General features: G+C 47.4%; 1 long non-coding RNA gene across 1 annotated transcript; it reads left to right on the forward strand.

Moving 5' to 3' along the window:
• The first annotated feature begins 259 nt into the window (after window positions 1-259).
• Window positions 260-7,069, forward strand: LOC311530584. The gene is made up of 2 exons (XR_014714026.1): window positions 260-688; window positions 5,561-7,069. It is a non-coding gene; the product is annotated as an uncharacterized lncRNA (long non-coding RNA).
• The last annotated feature ends 4,198 nt before the right edge of the window (window positions 7,070-11,267 follow it).

Raw genomic sequence — 11,267 nt, forward strand, 5'->3', positions numbered from 1 at the left:
AGAAACAAACAGAACTGTCACCCAGTACCCTGGCCAGTCATGAAACTGGTTTTCAAAGCTTCTCTGATGCGCAGCACTTCCTGCTGGGCACTTCTAAACGCCCTGGTGTCTGGCTGCGTGTATTCAGTGGCCAGGTGATTTGCCTCAACCTCCCACCCCGCCATAAACATCTCTCCCTTACTCTCACAGAGATTGTGGAGCACACAGCAAGCTGCAATAACTGAAGGGTTAATGTTTAGCTATTCCACCTGGAAGCAGGCGGGGCACACCCTGACTGTTTCCTAGGAGCAATGCACACATTGCTCTATCCAAGGACAAGGGCTAGATATGAACCATAAGAACTTGATTGTTTGGACAGCAACTGTGGGAGGCTTTTTTAGCCTGGGCTCAAGGCCTGAGAACCAGGATTGTAGTAGATAGAGGATGGTAACTAAGCATATGAATCAATGTCATACATTCCTTTGTGTAGCAGTGTGTAATGCTTAGGGGGAGAAATATAATAAAAGGAGAAGGTGGAAGGCGGGGGGGCAGAACAGCCCATCTCCGCTGACCAGCCTGTTTGCTTGCATAAAGCTGTGTTCTGTCTCATCACTGAACCGCAACAACTGGCGCCCAACGTGGGGCCCTCAGCACTCACCTCGCCCGGCAAGGGTTTCAGACGCGTCACTCATCCGCTTCGTGGATCCCGGTGAGTATTTTTCATTGTGGTAAGTATGGGAAGCTCCCTCTCTGCTTTGCAAGTGCAACACCGCAATGAGCTGCAGTATTTGCTGCGTAAGGCTCAGCATGACTGCCTGGCTCGAGAACTCACTCTCCTGCTACAGGAGGTGCGTGCCAAGTGCCCGTGGTATCCTGAAGCCGGAAGCCTTAAGCTAGTGGACTGGGAGCGATTGGGCCAGACATTGCACGAAGAGCCTCGGGCGCCCGTGCAGGCTTTACATGCCTGGCACCTCTGCCGCGACGTGGTACAGCGTGTCGCCTCAGACAGACCCTCCCTCGCGAGGCTGGTGCTCTCGCCACGCCCGTCCGCCCCTGCAGCCATCCCCCCTCCTGGCGATGCGACACAGTGTGTCGCCTCGGAAAGGCCCTCTCCAGCACCAACAGAGGAGCTGCCGATCCTGCCACCCCCGTCCGCTCCTGCAGCCATCCCTCCCCCTGCTTCGCCCCCAGTGCCTCTATTACCACCGCCTCCCTGGCCTTCCCCACCGGAGCCGGTGTGTGATCACCCTCCCCCCGTGGGGCCCCCCGGAGGGTCATCTGCATCTGCTCAGAAGCTTTCGCTGGTGCAACAAATGGTTCATGCAGCGAAAGCTCGATCAGATCTTACGGCAGAGGAGCTGGCTGATCTGGTCTCCGTTTGCCCGGTGACCTGGCAGAATGATGACCAGGGCAACCCCGTGGGCACCTGGACCACTCTGCCATACTCGGTGGTTAGAGAGGTAAAGAAAGCAATTCGTGAATTTGGCCTGACTAGCACCTTTGTGCGTGGTCTAATTGAAGGGATGGGTACTGGGTACTCCCTAATCCCTGAGGATTGGAAAACGCTGCTGCGCATGATGTTGTCACCCAGTCAGTATGTTATTTGGCTTAGTGAGTATCGGCAGATGGCAGAACGCCAAGCCCAGGTATATAGAGAGCAAGGTATCATTTATGAGCATTTGGCAGGGGAGGGCCAGTTTGCTACTATTGAGATGCAGTCTCAACTCCCTCAGGCCGTCTTCCCCATTATTTCCACCTGTGCCCAGCATGCTTTCAAGAAGGTCCCGGATTCAGGCAAGCCTACCAAAAGCTTTGTCAGTATCCGTCAGGGTGCCTTAGAGTCCTTTTTGGATTTTACCAACAGATTGCAGGAGGCTATCCTCCGGCAGGTGGATAACACTGAGGCAGCTCACGAGCTCCTGTTAAAATTGGCAGTTGAAAATGCAAATGAGGATTGCCGCCGTGCTCTCCAGGCAGCACAAGCCTCTGGTATTTTAGAGCTCTCAGACATGCTGCGGGCGTGCCAGAACATTGGCACACAAGCCCACAAGGCTGGAGTTCTGGCTGCCGCCCTCAGAAAAACTGGGAAGGAGGGGAAGCGCTGTTACCGCTGTGGTAAGGAGGGTCATTTTCAGCGGGAGTGCCGCTCATCTAAGGCACCAGCCCGACCCTCAAAGAAGTGCCCCAAGTGTGGGAAAGGTTATCACTGGGCTAATCAGTGTCGTAGCGGGTCGGGAAACCGCGCGACGGGTCCCCCCCGAACCCAGGGCCAAACGGGGGTGTTTCCTACTCAGGCAATCGCTCCTCTGCCTTGGAATCCATAGACTCTATGAGGGCAGCGACTGCTGGAAGTGCAGGGCTTGATTTGATCATGCAGGAGGACACTGACTTTCGGCTGCCAGGGGAGGTCTGTGCCATACCTACACAGGTGACGGGACCTCTCCCTGCCGGCTTTGTAGGTCTTGTTCTCCCTCGCTCACATGCTGGGAAACAGGGCTTTTTTGTCATTCCAGGGGTCATTGATGCTGATTACACTGGCATTATTAAGGTTCAGGTGTGGACTCATCTTCCACAGTTGCTCCCGCGTGGACGGTCAATTGCACAATTGATTTTAGTCCCCTATCAGGTGCCAGCTGCCGAGGATCGAACTCAGCGCGGAGGAGGCTTTGGATCGTCGTTGTCTCACTCGCCGTCTCACAGCGCGTCTTCTCCACTTGTTGCTCTGACAATGTCAGTCCGCCCCTCGAAACCTCAGTTAACACTTCTCTTAAATGATGTTCCTTTTACAGGGCTGGTGGACACTGGAGCTGACGTTACGGTGATTCGTGATCCGGAGTGGCCAGTCAGTTGGCCAACGGTTCCTTCTAAAGAGTTGTGGGGGATTGGGGGTAGCAAACCCGGGCGCCAAAGTTTGTCTTGGGTCACGGTCTCTAAACCAGGAGGCCGTGCCCTTGCTACAATCCGCCCTTTTGTGCTCCCTGTCCACCTCAATATTTGGGGCCGTGATTTACTTACAAAGTTAGACACCACCCTCGATATTAACATCTGATGGCCCAAAACCCTCCCTCACCCACCGTGCCCTCCGCCTTACCCTTGGTATGGCAATCCTTAAAGCCCGTATAAATTGACCAGTGGCCCCTCCCTCTAAAAAAGCTAAAAGCACTTCATTCGCTTGTGCAGCAGCATTTGCAAGCACAGTGACTGGAGAGCTCCACTAGTCCCTGGAACACCCCGGTGTTCGTTATTAAGAAAAAATCAGGTGCTTGGCGGCTGTTACATGATTTAAGGGAAATAAATAAACGCATCCAACCTATGGGCCCCTTGCAATTTGGCTTGCCAAATCCAAATTTAATTCCTCAAACCGATCAACTTTGTGTGTTAGATTTAAAAGATTGTTTTTTCACCATCCCCCTTTGCCCTCAAGATCGCGAAAAATTTGCATTTACGGTGCCACAATATAATAATCAGCAACCCTCTCAAAGGTATCAGTGGAAGGTCTTGCCCCAGGGAATGCAAAATAGTCCAACCTTGTGCCAGCTTTTTGTGGATCGGGCCCTTGCCCCTTTCCGTGCCCGGTACCCTTCGCTGAAGGTCTACCATTACATGGATGACATTTTGCTAAGCGGTCCCCGGGTCACGGCACAACAGCTTGAATCTTTATCTCAGATTCTCGGCCAAAATGGCCTGTTAGTGGCACCAGAAAAAATCCAACGCTCTTATCCCTACCACTACCTCGGATATAAGGTTTTACAAACCTATGCTGCTCCGGTTCGTCCGGAATTAATTTTACCTCAACCCCTAACCCTTGTTAAATTACAACAGATTTTGGGTCATTTAAATTGGATTCGGCCCTACTTTCGTCTCCCCACTTCAATGCTGCAGCCGTTGTTTGAGCTCCTGCGTGGAGCCCGGGCACTGGGTGCAGTTATTGCCATCACTGAAAAGCATACTGCCTGCATTCGACAAATCAATGCAGCATTGAGTCAGCAGTTTGTGGACAGACTCCCAGAGGTCCGTCCCTTACAATTGGTTCTTCTTGCCACCCCTCATACGCCAACTGCGGCTCTGTTTGTACCCCGTACAGACACAGCCGTCTCTATTATAGAGTGGCTGTACCTTTCATCCACCCCTCCTCGAAATATTTATCCGTATTTAGATGCCCTATCTGATCTTGTTCGTAAAGCCCGCCACCGTGCAGTGCAACTCACTGGCACTGATTTAGTTGCCATTGTGCTCCCCTTGTCCTGTACTGCATTTGACTCTTTGTGCCACACCTCCTTGCCCTGGCAGGTTGCTCTTTGTGATTATGTGGGAGAGATTTCTTACAATCCTCCAAAAGATCCTCGATTGGTCATTACCCAAAAGGTGCCCCTAGTTGTTCATCGTCTTAGCCGCTCTCAACCCATTATTTCCGCTGTCACTCTTTTTACTGATGGCTCTCCCCACCGAGGTGTAGTCACTTATCAGTTGGGTGACCCCCCTCGTTGGCATTCTCGTTTTACACTGCCTCAGCGTTCTGCACAGCGTTCAGAATTAGCTGCTGTTATTTTGGCCTTTCAACTTTTTGCTGATTGTCCCTTTAATTTAATTGTGGATACCCATTATGTTTATCAGGTAATTGATCATTTACCCCTTGCCCTCATTACCCCTCAGGTTGATGCAGACCTCCTTCACCTGTTTTTGTCTTTACAGCATCTTCTTGCCACTCGTCATTTCCCTTACTTTGTTGCTCATATTCGCAGTCATACCCCTCTGCCTGGGCCACTCACTGAGGGCAATGCACGCGCCGATCGCGCATTGCGTGGTCAGGTAAATTCCCTTTTTTCTGACCCCATTGAAAGCCATGCCTTTTTTCATCACTCTGCCTCTGTTTTGGCCCGGCAGTTTCACATTCCTGCTGATCATGCACGTTCCATTGTTCGTTCCTGCCCCCACTGTGCTGCTGCTGCTCCTACTTTCTCTTATGCCGTTAACCCCCGAGGTACCGCAGCAAATCAGCTGTGGCAAATGGATGTTACTCATGTGCCACAATTCCGCCCCTATTCATTTTTACATGTTTCCGTTGATACTTATTCAGGCTTCCTTTGGGCAACCCCACAACGTGGGGAAGCCACTAACAAAGTTATTCACCATTTGCTGGCCTGCTTTTCTGTTATGGGTCGCCCTTGCCAAATTAAAACAGATAATGCCCCAGCCTACTGCTCTTCAGCCCTCTCCACCTTTTGTGCCCGCTGGGACGTCCGTCTTAAACACGGAATCCCTTATAATTCCACGGGCCAAGCCATTGTTGAACGTGCCAATCGCACACTCAAAACCTTGCTAGATAAACAATTAAAACAAGGGGAGCTGCGTCTCCGAACCTTAGGAGACATTCAACAACAAATGCATATCCTCTTGTTTACTTTAAATAATTTAACACTGAATGCAGATCAGCAGACCCCTGCGGATCGGCATTTTCACAAATCTGAGGTACTGGAAAGACCGCATGTCTTTTACCGTCAGCTGCCCGATCCACAGTGGCTGGGCCCAGCACCTCTAATCACTTGGGGTCGGGGATATGCTGCTGTGTCTCTCCCTGCAGGACCGTTGTGGGTTCCAGCCCAGTGTGTGCGACCGGCACTGAAACAACATGGCGTGGCACCAGGGGCTGTCGAATCCCATGCCAGAGTTTCAGCTGACCTTGGAGGAGACCGCGTTGCCCCCCGAGTCGACAACGACGGGACGGAAACGGAGGAGGCGTAGCGTCCCAAGCCAGCCCGTGACATGGGGAGCAGTAAAAGCATTGGTCGCCACAGCTCAACGAAGACTGGCAGCAGATCAACAGCCAGAGACTCCTGAGACTTTGTTTGTGGCGATTCTCGCCCAAATCACTGCTAATTCTGTGATGATTGTGTGCCTTTTGTGCCTGCTATTTCCTGTAGGGGTTGGCTCGGAAGCGCCTCCCCCGTTACAAGCCCAAATGACATATAACATATGGGAAAGATTGGCTTCAATAGCAAATGTTACCCACTTTTGTTTATCTAATTCTGTAGCAGCCGGAGATTTGTTAGGTACATGCCTTATTCCAGTATGTCATCACCCTGAGGAGATGGAGAATAAGACACTGTTCTCTGCTTATGCTAATCTTTCCTCCCAGTACTCTAGCATGGCTAATTGGGGCCTGGCCAACTATACTCTGCCTCACACGGCTATATCCCTCCACACACCATACCCAGCCGGGGCTCACAATGTCACCTGTGCGCGTGTAGTTAACTGCACTAGTACAAAGTTGCCCTTGGGCTGTCAAAAAATTTCTCAATCCCTTTTAAATTGTTCCCATGCTGTTAATGTTTTATATAATTATGGCCATATCATCCTACCATCAGGATGGGTTTTTACTTGTGGTTCATGCACCTTTAATTATATTCCTGCAAATTTAAGTGATGGCACCCTTTGCTGTCTTAGTAGAATGATACTTATATTGCCTTTTGCTGGTCACAATTGTAGTAAAAGAAGTGTACCCCTTTTAGATGATTATATTGCAGATATTAAGCTTTTGGTTATTTTGTGTTTGTAATCATTGGGCTTATTTTTTTGTTGCTGCTGTGTACAATGTATTCCTTCCTTGTTAAGACTTTGTAAAATTTTGCCCTGGAAAGCTCCCCAGGTTATGTCCTTGTCTGTCTGGGAGTTAAATAGCATGACAAAACAAATTGACGGCTACCATGAGATGGCCAACTATCAATAAATAAAAAACGGGGCGATGAAGGGTTAATGTTTAGCTATTCCACCTGGAAGCAGGCGGGGCACACCCTGTTTCCTAGGAGCAATGCACACATTGCTCTATCCAAGGACAAGGGCTAGATATGAACCATGAGAACTTGATTGTTTGGACAGCAACTGTGGGAGGCTTTTTTAGCCTGGGCTCAAGGCCTGAGAACCAGGATTGTAGTAGATAGAGGATGGTAACTAAGCATATGAATCAACGTCATACATTCCTTTGTGTAGCAGTGTGTAATGCTTAGGGGGAGAAATATAATAAAAGGAGAAGGTGGAAGGCGGGGGGGCAGAACAGCCCATCTCCGCTGACCAGCCTGTTTGCTTGCATAAAGCTGTGTTCTGTCTCATCACTGAACCGCAACACAATAACAATGGGAATATTGGTTTTGCTGAGGTCTGAGCGAGTCAGTAAACTGCGCCAGCAAACCTTTAAGCATCCAAATGCACACTCTACCACCATTCTGCACTTGCTCAGCTTATAGTTGAACAGCTCCTTAGTACTGTCCAGGGTGCCTGTGTACGGCTTCATGAGCCAGGGCATTAAGGGATAGGCTGGGTCCTCAAGGATAACTACAGGCATTTCAACATCCCCAACAGTTATTTTCTGGTCTGGGAAGTAAATCCCTTCCTGCAGCCATTTAAACAGATCAGAGTTCCTGAAGATGCGAGCGTCATGAACCTTTCCCAGCCACCCCACGTTGATGTTGGTGAAACGTCCCTTGTGATCCATCAGTGCTTGCAGTACCATTGAAAAGTACCCCTTGAGGTTTATGTACTGGCTTCCCTGGTGGTCCGGTCCCAAGATAGGGATATGCGTTCCGTCTATAGCTACACCACAGTTAGGGAATCCCATTGCAGCAAAGCCATCTAGTATGACCTGCGCATTTCCCAAGTCACCACCTTTGATAGCAACAGCAAAATGATTGTGTTGGCTACTTGCATCACAGCAACCCCCACAGTAGATTTGCCCACTCCAAATTGATTACTGACTGACCGGTAGCTGTCTGGCATTGCAAGCTTCCACAGGGCTATTTCCACTTGCTTTTGAACTGTGAGGAATGCTCTCATCTTTGTATTCTTGCGCTTCAGGGCAGGGGAAAGCAAGTCACAAAGTTCCATGAAAGTGCCCTTATGCATGCGAAAGTTTTGGAGCCACTGGGAAGCATCCCAAACCTGCAACACTATGCGGTCCCACCACTCTGTGCTTGTTTCCCGGGCCCAGAATCGGCATTCCATGGCATAAGCCTGCCCCAGTAACACCATGATCTCCAAATTGCTGGTGACCGTGGTTTTAGAGAAATCTGTGTTCATGTCCTCATCACCGCGCTGCCATTGACTCCTCGCCTGGTTTTTCAGGTGCTGGTTCTGCATGAACTGCACGATAATGCGTGAGGTGTTTACAATGGTCATAACTGCTGCAGTGAGCTGAACGTGCTCCATGCTTGCCGTGCTATGGCGTCTGCTTGGGGAATCCAGGGAAAAGGGTGCAAAATGATTTTCTGCTGTTGCTTTCATGGAGGGACTGACGACATTTACCCATAACCACCCGCAACAAATTTTTGGCCCCATCAGGCATTGGGAGCTCAGCCCAGAATTCCAATGGGCAGCGGTGACTGCGGGAACTTTGGGATAGCTACCCATAGTGCACCGCTCAGGATGTCGATGTTTGCCACAGTACTCTGGATGCACACCGCCAAATTAATGTGCTTAGTGTGGATGCATGCACTCGACTTTATACAATCTGTTCCCAAAAAATCGACTTCTGTAAAATCGGAGTACTTTTGTAGTGTAGACATGGCCTGTGTCACAGTAGAACACTGAATTTATGCCAAAGCTATTATTTTACATCCTGAAACTGCTGACCCGCCCCAATACCTCCCAAGTGGATATATAAATAGAGTATACAAACTGGCTATGAGCTGTGTAATTGTTCATGTTCTTCTTTCTCACATAAGTGCTCACACACTTTTTTTTTAAGAGGCTCACATCACAATTCTAGGTCTTTAAGGAATTCAGGACTCTCTTTGAGAGGCCAAACTATCCCTTTTCTGGCTATCAAAGACAAAATCTGGGCGTTATGTATTTGAGGGCATGGTAGAGGAAGCAATGTCACTTCCATGGCACCTTTCATCCACTCTCCAGAGTACCATCCTCCACTGATTTTGCAGATATCCTTATGGAAATCCAAGTAGGAGTTAACACAGCTTGAAACAGCATTAAGTCTTGCTCTAACCTTTCTGTGGCTAATACTGCATGAGTTGAGAGGAGGAAGTTTTGTTTTGGTAGGATTATTTTCCCCCATACTTCTTCCTGCAGGGCGAGCATGAGAACAAGCCACATGTGACAGATGTTAGTAATGTCACTTAATGCACTATTGGAAGGTACTCAGATAGTATGGTGAGGAGGGTGATATAAGGACATATATAGGCTAGAATAGATATTGCCAACGGTTCCTGTAGAAGCAGCATTGCTAGGATGTACAGGAACCCAGAGGAGCCACACAGATGAACAGGCCCACTACTGAACAAGATGGTCCCTACCCAAGGATCGAAAGTTTGTCTAGCTCATGAGTAAATGGAGAACTAGAAACACTGATCTGTATTCCTTTCCAGTGTTCTTCACAGGTCAAGCTCCAAAACTTTACAATCAATTTTGGGTGCTCAGTTCATCTGTCCAACCATCTAATTACTTATAGGTTACAGAATATTTAAAAAAAAAAGTCCATTCCATTTAGGTTCGCAGTGTACCATAGAAGCATCAAATGGGGGGAAAATATATTTTTGTAGTTATTCAGGCATACTATGGTCCTAGACAGCTGAGCTAAGAAAGACCACTTCCTGGGCTTTAAAGCATTCTCATTTCTTTTATAGTTTTGGGGGGGTTAAAAAGTCTGTTCAACTCAAGGTGATTTTTAAACCCCTTCAATCCTGCTGATACTACAGGGTGGACAGTGGTCATTTGTGCACTAGGAAAATTAGATCATTGCAAGGAGAATTCATGCTTGGTTGGGGGAGAGACTATGAAACAAAAAACTCTGCCGTCTAAATTAGTAGTCCAGATTAGATGCCCAGCACCCTAGATTGTGGCTACTCAGCTCCTCATCTAAATATCTAATGGGCATTTGGGCACCTGTCTGAGGTGGCCAAGTTTGAAAAGAGGCTTTGAGTTCCCTTGATCCGAAAACCTTTTGAAATGGTTTTTAAAATTTAAACATTTTTACTGTGCTTCAATCAGCACTTTTTGGAACTGCAGAATCAGTAGCAGCAGGAGGACTTAGCATTAGAAACATTTTATTTGAGGTTTCTGTTCAAGTGAGACAGATGGTTCTTTACATCAGATTGTATTTCTATTCTCTCTGGGAAATCCTTTACCTTTCATTTATCTTTTTCTCCCCATGAGTTTTTCATTTGCTCCCCCCAATAATGAAATAGCTAGGCCACCCCCCTACAGAAAAGAAATGAAACATTTAAACAATATTGAGCACTGAGGTTTCACAGTGGGTCAGTAAAAAGTCATTTGTCATGTTTCTGTAACTGTGATACATTGGGGAAAGTGCATATGTTTCAGTTCTTTCAGCCTCATATTTCTAGTTGTATAGTGGCCTTGTGACCAGCACCACTCTGGTCTTTAAATTAAACATGTAGGAAAAGTGATTTGATCAAGACTAGTTGAGAGTTTTCCATTACTTTGACTGGGTTCCTGGTTTATCTAGATGTGTTTCTGTGCTTATGGAAAATAAAACACATCAAAAAGGGATGAGGTTTTATGAGGACTGCTTTGATCTTCCTCACTCTAAATGTTTTGGCAAAAATCAGATGTTTGCACTGTGGACCTAATCCAACATTCATTAAAATTGGTGGAAAGTCTTTCACTGATTTCAGTGAACATTGGATCCAACTCTACATGAGCTGATGAAAATGTAATTTATTTGTTCAATATGTATTCCACTTAAGGTAACTTTGTACATCTGATATGTTTTTTTAAAGAAGTTAATGTTTTATCTAATAGTTCCAAAGATATTTAAAATGGTTAAAAATAATTACCCTCCCCCACCCCCGCAGTAGAATGGGATAATTAGATTGATGCATGCTTACCGGAAATTAGAGAGGCTTATTTAGTTGTTTAAGAACATTTCTGAAATACATAGATTCCCTGAATTCACAGGTTTGACTTCCAGGAGGGCTGACTCATCCCTTTTCACCTTCTAAATAAATAAATTCACTTCTATGCAGTTGATGGTGCAGAGGTGTTTCAGATAATTGAACTTGCCAGCTATTCATGGATGTTAAAGATGATATAGTAATTTTTGTTAGAGTACGGATTTTCCTGGTGGCCTGGTTGCCAAAAAGTTTCTTGTTTCCCCAGGTCTTGCCCCACTGCTGCACGGCAATTGTCTGCTGATATGCCGGCCACTTTGCTCTGGTTTGTTTGTGTGCTTTAGAATCCATGCAATATTAAGCATAATACATTTAAGGAACAGTATACATTAAAATGGTGAGGATGAAGAAGAAGAATTAGAGTGAAAGAGG

Source organism: Lepidochelys olivacea (assembly GCF_965140295.1).
Source record: "Lepidochelys olivacea isolate rLepOli2 genome assembly, chromosome: 1".
Lineage (NCBI taxonomy): Eukaryota > Metazoa > Chordata > Testudines > Cheloniidae > Lepidochelys > Lepidochelys olivacea.